Source organism: Callospermophilus lateralis, unplaced genomic scaffold (genome assembly GCF_048772815.1).
Source record: "Callospermophilus lateralis isolate mCalLat2 unplaced genomic scaffold, mCalLat2.hap1 Scaffold_43, whole genome shotgun sequence".
Lineage (NCBI taxonomy): Eukaryota > Metazoa > Chordata > Mammalia > Rodentia > Sciuridae > Callospermophilus > Callospermophilus lateralis.
The window spans coordinates 820108-832386 of NW_027514380.1; the positions used below are offsets into that span (position 1 = coordinate 820108).

Sequence of the window (12279 nt, forward strand, 5' to 3'; positions counted from 1 at the left end):
TTTCTGGATGTCCTGGCTTACTTCATTTTCTCTTCAAGTTTTATAGTACTATATAATGCAATATAAACAGTGTTGGTTATATGAAACAGCAGTATCAAAGACTAGATAAAGTAACCCAACACCTGGGCTGTTCCTTTTCCATTACATTCATTCAACCTCACAGCTGACCATACATTTTTGCATGTAACTAATTCAAATTGAAATCAGTTCTAAAGTGTAACTTTCTTAATTCCCCATTTTGTTAAGGTCACTTTTTTTCAGTTATACATGTGTTGACTAAAATATCATCTAACTATTGTCTAGCCTTAACAACTTACCAAAAAATGTGTCATTGAGATGATGCTTAGTCAACTAAATAGTGTATTTTGCCAGGTTCAGACTGTATAGGCAATGAGGGTATGAAATTCATAGTGTGACTCATGATAATCTGCATGTGAGTTTTAAGAAATGTTTTGTGTACTTTTACTCTGATGGTGTTTAAAGAATACTTTCATATTTCTGTGATGGTTCCAGAAGTATTTTACACTACTTTTTCAAACATTCTTAGAGTAGGAGAACATTAACCATACTGCCAAGTGAATATTTTTCAGTAATTTTAAAGCAATATTTATAGTGGAAAATATTTACATTTATTATTTGTTAAAGCATCAGGAAGTGATGCATGATATAGACTTTAATTCTTGAGTTGGGAATAAAACCTGCATTTTTTCCATAAACTGGAATACCATTCCTAAACAATGGAACTTTGATTTAGATAATGCATTTTTTGAGTCATTGTCCAAACCATGTTTAACTCATTATTTTTTATGGCAGTTGGAAAAAGACATGTTTAAGATTACTTGATTTGCCAGTTAATTCTGATACTGAATATTCCTTTCTAAGAAGTTTAAGATTTTGATTCTTCAGTTTAGAAGTTACTAATGTTTATTTTTATCCTCATGGGAAAAATAAAACAGCCAACCAAAGTCCCCATGACTTCCTGAAACACAAAACAAATATTTACATGTAGTAATTAATACTCCTTTTTTAAAAGATACTTTAGATTTAACCACTATGAAATTGTCAATATTTGACTGTGCTTTCAAAAATAATCATTTTCCAACCTGTATGTTGAAACCATGAACATGGATTATTTTTAATTTTGTAGAATTTTCTGATTATTAGTTTGGCTCTTCTAGTCAACTTCATGTATTGGAAATATCAGTATTATTTGACTTCACACAGTAAACTGTATCCTTGAAAGAGAGAGACCATTTTTCTTCCTTAGCCTCCTCTGTTCAAGGGAAGGGAAGGTAAAGTAATGCCATTGTCTTCTAGTTCAGCTTTGGCAGCAAAGAGAATTTATTGGGTGAAGAAACAGCCATATCTAAATCACCCATTGGGCAAATGGTAATTCTTAAAGAACTATTGGTGTTAAAAAACGTTTTACAAAATTGAACTATTCTTCCCTTGGAATTCATATAAATATCGTGCATTTATTTTTGTAGCAAAATAACTCTGCACATAATGAACAAAATTCTCAACACCAACTCCAGCTGACTGCCCATAATTCACCCTTAAGAGACAAAGTTCTTTAACATTCCAAAGCCCTGACCCTGAACGGATCCGACACAGTTTACTGACTGCAATCCGTTCTGGAGAGGCTGCTGCCAAATTGAAAAGGTAAGTTTTCTTTATCAGATGGGTGACAGTGAGATTATTTTCAATGTTGTCAAACTAATACTTGAGGGAAACTTTTTTTCTAGCATTTAAATCCTAATTGAGAGGATGCCAGAAGTTTATTCTTTTATGTTAGGGGTCATTTTTGAATTATAAACTGAAGGAGTCCAGTTTTTATCCCAAATACAGATTGCAGAATCACATCGGTTCATAACCCACTTGAATCTAATGTATGAAATATGATATGTCAAGAGCTTTGTAATGTTTTGAACAACCAATTAAAAAAAACATTTTCATTTTATGTTCAAAATAGTCAAGTTCCACTATTCAGGATCCACATTATTTTTCCTTACATTCTTTTAAATTGTAATTTTGAGATATTTAGAAAATTCTTTGTGTTTTTATTCACTAACGGTTCACAAATTGACTTTCAAAAGAATTTCAAAACTTAGGAGTTTATTTACTAAAAAGAAATCCCAAAGTCTCCACAATTGTTATGCACAAGAGTCATAGATTTGACCTTTCTTAGCCCTATAGATGAAAAGTGCTTTTTAAAACCATTTATTGTTGTTTTAAATAAATAAGAATAAGAGGTCACTGAGAATGAAACATCAAGATAATACATGTTATCAATATAAAAATTGTAAAATTATTCCTTTGTTAAATTTACTTTACTTGGTTGCATTTTCCAAAGCACTCTTGGGGAGCCAGAATTAATCTAGCTAAAAATGCTCTTTAACAGCTTGGCCTACAGTCTGTTTGTGCTCTTGTCCTTTATGTTGATTTGGTAATTTTATAAAGCTGAAAATGTGTTAATGGATTATTTAACTTGTTTTTTTGTAGAAATAACAACTCTCTGGTTTTTCATTTCATGGTGAAATGAACATTTATCTTTTATTATTTGTAATTTATTGAAATAATTAATGCTGAATATTAACACTTTCAATTAAAAAGAGTTAAAATATGCTAATTGTTGAAAATTTGACAGCTGTCCCATTTTAAATTGATGGATGCAAAGTATGTTTCTTTCTCTTAGGTTACTGTTCCACCAAATACGATATCTGTGAACGGGAGGCCGGTACTCAGCCATTCCATGTCCTCTGATGCCCAGGAGGGCCATTAAGTGTGGCCCCGCCACGGTGAACTTCACTGCTTCCACTTCACAGACCAGCTTCCTACCAACAGAGAACGGTGGCAAATGTATATTCAGATGTACACTAATATAATATCTATTAAAGTGTAAGAATTTGTGCTCTGGCTTTTCATGTCAAAAGAAGAATTATTAGAATTTATAATTATTGTTTCGTTTTTTTTTTTTCTTAAGAGCTAAATATGCTGCTTTAGAACTTTCAAACAAGGTGTAAATGACTTTCATTTTTTTTCAAATGAGAAATAAGCACCCTTTATTGATATCTGTTACTGACACATTCTTTATTGCTTTTGTTTACTGAGACAAATATAAATTAAGATTTATAGACATATTTGTGTGACACATGAATAGGAAAACAGATCTGATATTTGTTGCATCAGTGTTAGTTTAATTGAAAACATTTATGAGTTATATGAAAGACTATTTTGTTCAGAAAGGATGATCTAGAAAACTAGTGGTATCAAATATATTCTGTTCAATTATTTTCATTTGAGGAATCACATTATGCAAGACATGTGTATTTTATGTAATTACAAATCAGTGTCAAATTTAGAGGAAATATATTTTAAAATTTTATAACATGGAACACTTTTGGTTTTTGAATGTTTAGAGCTCAAGTTGCACAGGAGAATTTTAAATATTTTCTGTATATAATTTATCACACAAATTACATATTTTATGTGCCAGAGCCTTAAACATCTTCCTGTGAAATGTTATATTGTGACACATTTAATATAGAAAGAGGAATAGGAGCTAGTTTATGTCCATATTGGAAAACTTCAGACTATTTGGAAGTTCCAAACATCCTGGTTTTAGTTAAAATAGGTCATTATTTAGTTCAGATGCTAATATTCTAAATAATAATATATATTTACATGAATACTAAAATGGTAAAGCAAAACAGAGCCTGGGGACTAGAGCCTTTTGCTGTCTTTTCCCTGCTTAAAGAATTGCTCATTCTAAAAGCTTTGTTCAAACAAGCTGACATTATGTTGGTTTTCACAAAAGCTGTTGGGATATGTGACTCTTTAAAAGGTACTGATTTTTTTTCCTATTTAATGAAAGCAAGTTATATATTGGGGGTGCCTTTTGTTACAAATGTAATTTGTGCCTATCAGCATATATGTGTGCCTCACCTGATGAAACACATCTCTGTTGGCCAATAAACAAACAATTACTATATGGTCTACCATTCATTGGGGCTCCTGAGTACACATTTAAGCCCTGACATTCTTACTGCAAAACCAGGGACTGAACATATAAAATGTTTAGCATCACTCCTGATACATGGCAAGGACATCTGAAGGGCCAAATTTTGCTGTTCTTTTCCCTGAATCAGACTTGGAATGAGACCCTCATAAGTAAATCAGTAGATAAAATGAGTTAATTTTTGAAAAATTGTGTTTGTCTAATTGGTTAATTGCTTGGGGAAAAAAATTGGATCTCTAATGCAAAAAATCATATGTTTGAGTTAAAGATTTATCATTTAAAAGTCATATTTTAAAACTTAAAAAGAACATATTCACTACTTTCAGACCTGAGCATGTGAAGAAAAATGTTGAGATAAAATGAAAAGGCACAGCCATTAAAGAAAGACACCAGGGGCAAAGGATGTGGCTCATATGGTAGTGCGCTCACCTGACATGTGTGAGGCACTGGATTCAATTCTCAGCACCACATAAAAATAAAGATATTTTAAAAATACGATAAATTTAAATCCATTAAAATGTGAAATTGTATGTACACTAAGTACTACAAAGTCAAAACGCCAAAAGATATTTTCAAAATAAAGGGTTATTTTATAAAACAAAAATGCAAAGAAAATCTAAAAGGCTGATAAACCAATAGAAAAAAATATTCTTCATTGATGTTGGGGAAATAGTAACTCAACACAAATTACTACATCAAATTAGCAAAAAATGCAAGTTTCAAAATATCAAGTGTTAAGTACATGAAGAGTGGGAACTCTTACTGTTGGTGGAGAGACACTGGCACAATAATCAGTCTTACTGTATCTAGTAAACTAAGTTCTCTTGTCACCTCAGAAAATTGCTTATGAGTGTGTGTAAGGACACATCTGCAAAAACATTCATGGCAGCCTGTATACAACAGAAGGTGATCCTAATGAGTGTTCAACATTGGGAACACTCCCATGAGAGGCTTTTGTGTAACAGAGCCAACAACAATCTAGAGTCATGGGTCAGCAAAGACAGTTAAAGTAACTCAGAAAAGGTATGTTTTATGATACCATTTATATAAAGCATAAAATATGCTAAATGGCATATATTGTGGCTGTGTAGTTTGAAAAAAATAAAATACGCACACATTTATTTGCTAGTGGTTACTTTAGGAACCAACAAAGAAAGATGAAATTTATAGGAGGTATCAATTGTATTTTATTTTATAAACTGTGAAAACAAGTGTTTGTTTCAACTGTAGGTTCTATATATTCTAGAAGCAGTTTAATGTTTTAAAGGTCACGTGGGACTTGGGAGGAAATGAGGCATTAATACACACATGATCTAACAAGTTTTCCTGTCCACACCATTTTAGAATATGTTACCATCTCTATTCTTTGAGAAGTTTGAGAACAGTTTTCACCTATCATTTCCTCAAGTCACAGTAAAAGTAAGAAACAGGAATGGTCTAGAATCAAACTTTTTTGAGTTTCATATTTAATTTTTGGCATCTAGACATTGTGTTTTGCCTTTCCTCCCTCAATGAGGTTATTTAGAACAGTTTAAAATTACAGTTTATATGTAACATGTAATAAAGTATGAAACACCCTTTTTTTGTCCCCATCATCTCACATCCCTCTCTGATGATAGTGGCTGTTAATATTTTGATATGAATCCCTAGATAGATGCATTTATATCCAATATATGTACACAGGTTTGTTTGGGACAAACATTTGCATTTGTGTGTTTTCTTGACATAGAGTCATGCACTGATATTCTAGCAACTTGCCTTTTATTCCAACAAGGTTCTGAAAGATTTTGCCCCCACAGTCTTCATATTTCAGTTAACAATCCTCCTGTTATTTTTCTTATAGCACTACACAATACTTGCTGAAGCCAAGATCTTGAGTTTAAATCTCTGGTCTACCACTTGTAAATCCTGGGATTCTTGGGCAAATTATTTTCTCTGCAAACTTGAATTAACATACCTATGTTATGGGGGTGGTTGCAAGAAATTGTTTCACATGCAATTCCCTTTTAAAATGTACTTGTTTTTAATACTATTAGTGAACAGGAATTGTTCTGAGGAGGGATCCTCCCTCACATCTCACCTAATTTGTACTGCCAGATCAGGCGTGAGTCACCAGGCATTGGCAGGAGAAGCCTCACTCTGCTCCTCAATCTAAGTCCCAAAAATGAGACCAGTCTTTTTCTTAAGTTTTAAAGTTGATCGTATCTGAAAACTAAGAGTCCTAACTGATAAAATTGTCTAATGCCAGTTCATTTTCTACCCACAGTTGTTAGAATAAATAGACCTAAGAACCAAACCCATCTTTTTATTATTAATTTCAAAAAAAGGAAACTTGCAAGTAGAGGACACAATAAAGATTCATAATTAAAATGGTTTCTTCGAGATTATCTTTGGTATAAAAGTTACTCATTTATTTGGTGTTTTAGAGTTTATACAGAATTTTTATTCAATTTACATTTGGAACAAAAAAAAATTGACGAAAGACGTTGCAGGTTTAAAAAGGCTACACAACCTGGCAAGTCTCAGAATCCCACATCTGATTTCCAGTCTGCTCTTTCTAATGACTAAACGTAGCAAATGATGGTGAAGAAAATGGTGCTGTATTTCAAAGGACACCAAAACAGTAACTTGTTCTGGATCTTCCATCTTCCTTTTCTCTCAGTGCTACCGACTCTTCTACAAATCTCCATCCTTAATATCATAGACTCTTGATTTGGATGCATTTTGCTTAATGCAAGAAAAAGTGCCACCATGCACTCAAAGGGACTTTTCTGGTAGCATTTTAGGAATTGTGGAACATTGTCATAATTTTTATAGGAATGTTGGTATTGCTACTTCACAAACTAGAAAAATTCTTTTTAAAATCCAGTACATTACTTAGAGAAGAAAAGGTACTCCATGTGAAAACAAATTTACAAAACAAGCAACTACACCCCAATTTATACTTACATTCCTGCATACCCCTTGTCATAGAGAATTATCTCTTATTCATCAACCCACACACTTTGCCCTGGGACTTTGAATTTCCTCTCTTTAAACAGGTAAAGCTGATTTCCTCCCACATAGAGAAGCTGTTTTTATGCCTAATATAATGAGATGAAAATGACACTGTACAGGTTCTGAGACTAGGTCTCAATGGTTTGCATGTTCCTGCATGTTTTCAACATACATGAAATGTTGCACTGAGAAAGACATCTCTGGGATAGTTGAGTAGTTCAACAGGAAGCAGGACTCACAACAGAAGCCAACCTAGGTCATTCAGTAGCCAAACCCCCAGATAGGAGCCAGACCATCCAAGATCAACTTAGCCACAGGCCCACACCCTTGCTACAACTCTGAGATTTCATCATTTGTTGGTATAGAGCATTAATGTGGTAATAAGTACAGTACTCCCTGTTAAACACAACCCTAATCAAAAACATGCAACCTGTTCAAGTTCACACACCCTGTCTCCCCAGAGTCCCCAGAATACTTACTAAATCCAACACAAATACACCACAGACACTCATGTCTAGCTTCCAACAAGTTAAAAGTAATTCTAAATATTCTTATTTGTGGTACAGAAATATTTTCTTAAAAGTAATTCTAAATGTTCTTATTTGTGGTACAGAAATATTTCCTTTTTCTTTATCCTACTTCTTCATTTTTCCTGCAGACCTGGAAACTTGAGAGCCCCAAAGTTATCCACAGCCTCCTCAGAAGTTTTTGACTTGTCTATTTCATAACGTTGCCAGATAAAATACATTAGGGCTAGTTAATTTGAATTTCAGATAATCAATGAATTATTCATTAGTATAAGTATGCCCTGTGCAATACTTGTGATACATTTATATTAAAAATTATTTATCTGAAATTCAATTTTAACTAGACGTGCTGTATTTTACTTTGCTAAATCTGGCAACACTACTATGACCTAGAAAATCTGGAAAGAATATAAGGAAGCAAGAAGTAGCATCTGTCACATAAGAAAAAGAGAGCAAGCCCAGGCCCAGCTGTGTCAAACTGAGAGGTGGCATTATGCAGAAAAGTGGCTCAATCTTCGTGGTCTCTGATAGTTCACCATCAGAGCAATCCAATATAATGTTCATTGAGAGTTCAGAGAAGAAACTCTTGGTGAATTCCCTTGGTGGTTTTCATACACCTTCAAGCCTTCATAAAATCATATTCATAAATACTATTGATGTCATCATTAACCTCAGCATTATCATGATAATTATAAAAGTTGCTAAATCTAGGTGGTGGGTACATGATTTTTAACTCTTCACGTTTGATATTATTCATAATAAATCCAATAAATTATTGAGCCACTTTTTAGTGTAAATTACACTCTTCAAGTGAATGGTAGCAGATTTAATTTGTGTCCATTTGTTTCTCTTCCACCAACTAAGAATGTTATTCAAAACAGTATGGATGATGTGAAACAAGTAACAATTTGGCAAAAGTATCTCAAATTTAAGAGTGTTTATTGAAGGGTGTTATTGTTCCATCTTCAAAACACACTCTCCTAGATCTATCTATCATAGCATCATTTTTAAGCTGGGCAAAGAAGTAAAAAAAAAAAAATTCAAGTACGACCTATGCACCCTTTACTCTGTATGTGACCATTTAGTTAAGTTTTATCATCCATATGATTCAAGAGACTTGGAGTAGCTAAGTAACTCACTCAGGGTGGTGCTGGGTTTCAAGACATTTGATACCATGGCCCCAAAGTCTGCTGCTTTGTTCCAGATATCGAGTGTGTTCTTGAACAGTTAGTCTTCAAAACTATTTTTCCTTCTGTGCAATGAGTATATCTTACAGAGTACATTCCTAACCTTTTCAACCTCATCTCAGTTGCCTAACCTAGGAAAGATCATAATGTAGTGACCAATTGCTATGATTTGAATGTTCCCTCTAATGCTCATGTTGAAATATAATTGCCATTGAAACAGTATTAAAAGTTGGGAACTTTGGTGATTCTATCATAGGGCTCCACTCTCATGAATGGCTTAATGCCATTATCAAGAGTGAGTCCCCAATAAAAGGGCTAGTTTGACCCCCTTTCTTTCTCATATGTTTGCTTGACTTCTGCTTTCCACAAAGGAATGACACAGGATGAAGGCCCTCTCCAAATTCCAGTGTCATGCTATTGAACTTCTCAATCTCCAGAACCATGAACCATAAAAACTTCTATTTATAAATTGACCAGCCTGTGCTATCTGCTATAAATGGACTAGGATACCAATATTTCTCAGATCATTCTGCAATTTTTAAACATGATGGATGCTGGAAATTTATACCACATATTATGCCAAATCCTCAATATTGGTTCAGCATCTCATAAAGTTTTACCAGGTAGTTTAAAGTAGTATGGCCATGCTCTCAAAGAGTTAAGAATCAGGAAAAGGATGTAGGAATATGGAATAATACAATTTGATATTTCCAAAGAAATAGCTGATAAATGTGAGGGGTTGCAAAGACTTTTATGGTGCAAGGGAAAAGAGTAAGCAGGACTTCCAAGGATGAGTGGGTAGAAGTTAGTAATGTGAATATAAGAGGTGAAGTATTTAAGTTGAAATGTTTATTTGATAAACATGCACTGCTATGGTTTAGATATGAGGTGTCCCTCCAAATCACATGTGTGAGATAATGAAAGAAAGCTTAAAGAAAAATAATTGGGTTATGAAGAGCCTTTACCTAATCCCTGAGAGGGATTAACTGGGTGGTGAATGTAGGCAGACAGGGTATAGCTGGTCACTAGAGATGTGTCTTCGAGGTTATATTTTGAGAGTTTAGTTTAGTCTCTCTCTGATTTCCTGTACTGCTTTCCTCTACCATGCCCTTTTGCCCTGATATTCTGCCTCATATGGGGCCCAGAGCAATGGAATCAGCCATCTATGGACTGAGATCTGTGAAACCATGAGCTCCAAAACAAACTTTTCTTCCTCTAAAATTTTTCTTGTCAAGTCTTTTGGTCATATCAGTGAAAAAGTTTACTAAAACATACACTGAACATTTTCTTTCTACCAGGCAGAATGCTGGGTGATAAGGAAACAAAGATGACTAAGACATAATTCTAGTCCTCTAAGAATTATGGGCTGGTGATAATTCATGAAATGAGGTCATAACAATATACAAGAAAGGTAAGTTGTCCATTTTCCCATTAGGTTTTTTGTTTTGTTTTGTTTTGTTTTTGAAAGATCTTCATATTTTCTTGATATTACCCTGTTATTTCTTACATTGAAGATAGAGGCATTTAACCATTGACCCACATCCCCAGCCCTTTTTTAGTTTTTATTTTGAAACAGGGTTTCACTAAGTTGCTTAGGGCCTTGTTAATTGTTTCCTGTTCTTTAAGTGAAAAAGTCTTATTAAAGTAATTGAACACATCAGTGTAGTCTTTCATGGTTAATATTTTTTGTATCATATTTAAGAAACCCTTCTTTACTTGAGGTCAGAAGGGGTATTCTTGGATATTTTATTCTCACCATTCTAAGATTTTGTTTCTAAAATTCAAGGTCTAAAATCATCTGAAGAGTTTTTTTTTTTTTTGGTATGGTATGAAATAGCCATATGCTTTCCTTTTTACTTATAGATGAATAGTTATTCTTTTCAGCTTATTATGTAGACATCTGTGCCTTTCCTCAGTGACCTGGCCCATTAACTCTATAATTTTTAAATAAATCCCTACATGTGTAAGTTTGTTTGAGGGGCTATTTTTTCTAGTTCTTTGGTCAATGTATTATTATAGCCTTATAATAAACCTTTACATCTTAAAAGAAAGTCACTCCTTTTCCTTCTCCTTCAGAACTAGCTTGGGTATTTGCTCTTCCATATAAGTTTTAAAATAAACGTAAGTTCTATAATGTGTGACTGGGAACTTTGTTAATGTGTCTGTTTAGTAAACATGAAGAATAGCTTTACCCTTTAATTGAAGGGATCCAAAGGAAGACCACAGGAGGTATCATTTGCAGCTGTTGTCAGAATTCACAAGTCTAATGATGCCAAATATGGACGTGGATTCGAATCAGTCTAATCTCTTGCACACTGCTGGTGGAAGTATAAATTGGTACAAACACTTTGGAAAACAAGATGGAATTGTATAATATATAAATTTTGCACATACCCATTTACCCCTCTGATTCTAGTCTGAACCTTCTTCGTCCTGTTTTGTGTTCTTGGAAGCTGAGCTTTATAGCCTCCAAAAGTGGGTAACCTGAGTCCTGGCTTCCAGCTGGGTTCAGCTGGTGAGAGACTCTGGAAAGACCAGAAAGGTAGAGAGTCAGGTTAGGGTTCTTAGTGATATCAGGTCCTTTTTTTCACTCAGCTGTTGTTACCTCTGTTCTACTGATAGCTAGATCTCTGTTCAGTAATCCTCTCCTATAGCTGCTTCTACTCACTTGAGATTCCTTATATAAACTCCTTCCCTTTTCTTCCTCGAGCTAGGAATAGTTTTGTTTCCTTGCTCTTGCTATTCCTCACATGCTTAATTGTCTCATAATAGTTCTTTTATTAAATTTTTACCCATTCCACAACTTGATATTGTTCCTACCAGGATCATTGTTGGCACAACTTTAAACTGAACAGTTTCACACAATGCCTATATTCAAGAGAAACCACAGCAAGTGTGTTCTCCATGAGTCATGTTCATGAAAGTTTGCAGTAGACATCAGACACTTTGAAAATGGCAAAATAATAGTAGTAATAATAAGGAGAAATAAAAAAATCAAGTGTCAATTGTCAAGTAAATGGATATTTGGATATTGTGGTATATTTGCTAAATGTGACACTATATGACAAGAAAACTAATCAACTATATCCACATGCAAAAACAGATGAGTCTTAGTGATCAATGTCAAGGAAAACACTTTTAAAGCAAGCCACAAAGGGCAAAGTGTAGTACAATAAACTTTTGTGAAGTTAAATGGCCTATTTACATGTACATAAACATGCTAAATATTTTTAAAAAGTGATGTAGGTAAAAACCCATTTCAAGGAGAGTGGTTACTACTGAGAGAGAAGAAGGGGAATTGATTTAGGATACACAAGAACATAGGTAAATTATTGGTGATATGTTATTATTCTGTTACATGACTTTGTAGATTCAGGGATATTCATTATGATATAAATTAAATAAAAACAAATGCATAATTAACTACTACTGTTAAAAATGAAATATATTTTTGAACAACTAATGAAAAAAAAAAGAATTAAAAAAAAAAGAAATAGATTGAGAGAGTCTAGAGTTCCAGGCTAAGAATTTAAAATTCACGCACTAGTCC

General features: G+C 33.6%; 1 pseudogene across 1 annotated transcript in view; it reads left to right on the top strand.

Moving 5' to 3' along the window:
* Positions 1-2993, top strand: part of LOC143388989 (cordon-bleu protein-like 1) — a 39098-nt pseudogene extending 36105 nt beyond the window's left edge. Inside the window, exons 5-6 of the transcript XR_013090093.2 lie at positions 1488-1666; positions 2696-2993. The product of XR_013090093.2 is annotated as a cordon-bleu protein-like 1 (transcript). The remainder of the gene's footprint in view (positions 1-1487; positions 1667-2695) is intronic.
* Positions 2994-12279: the final 9286 nt, after the last annotated feature.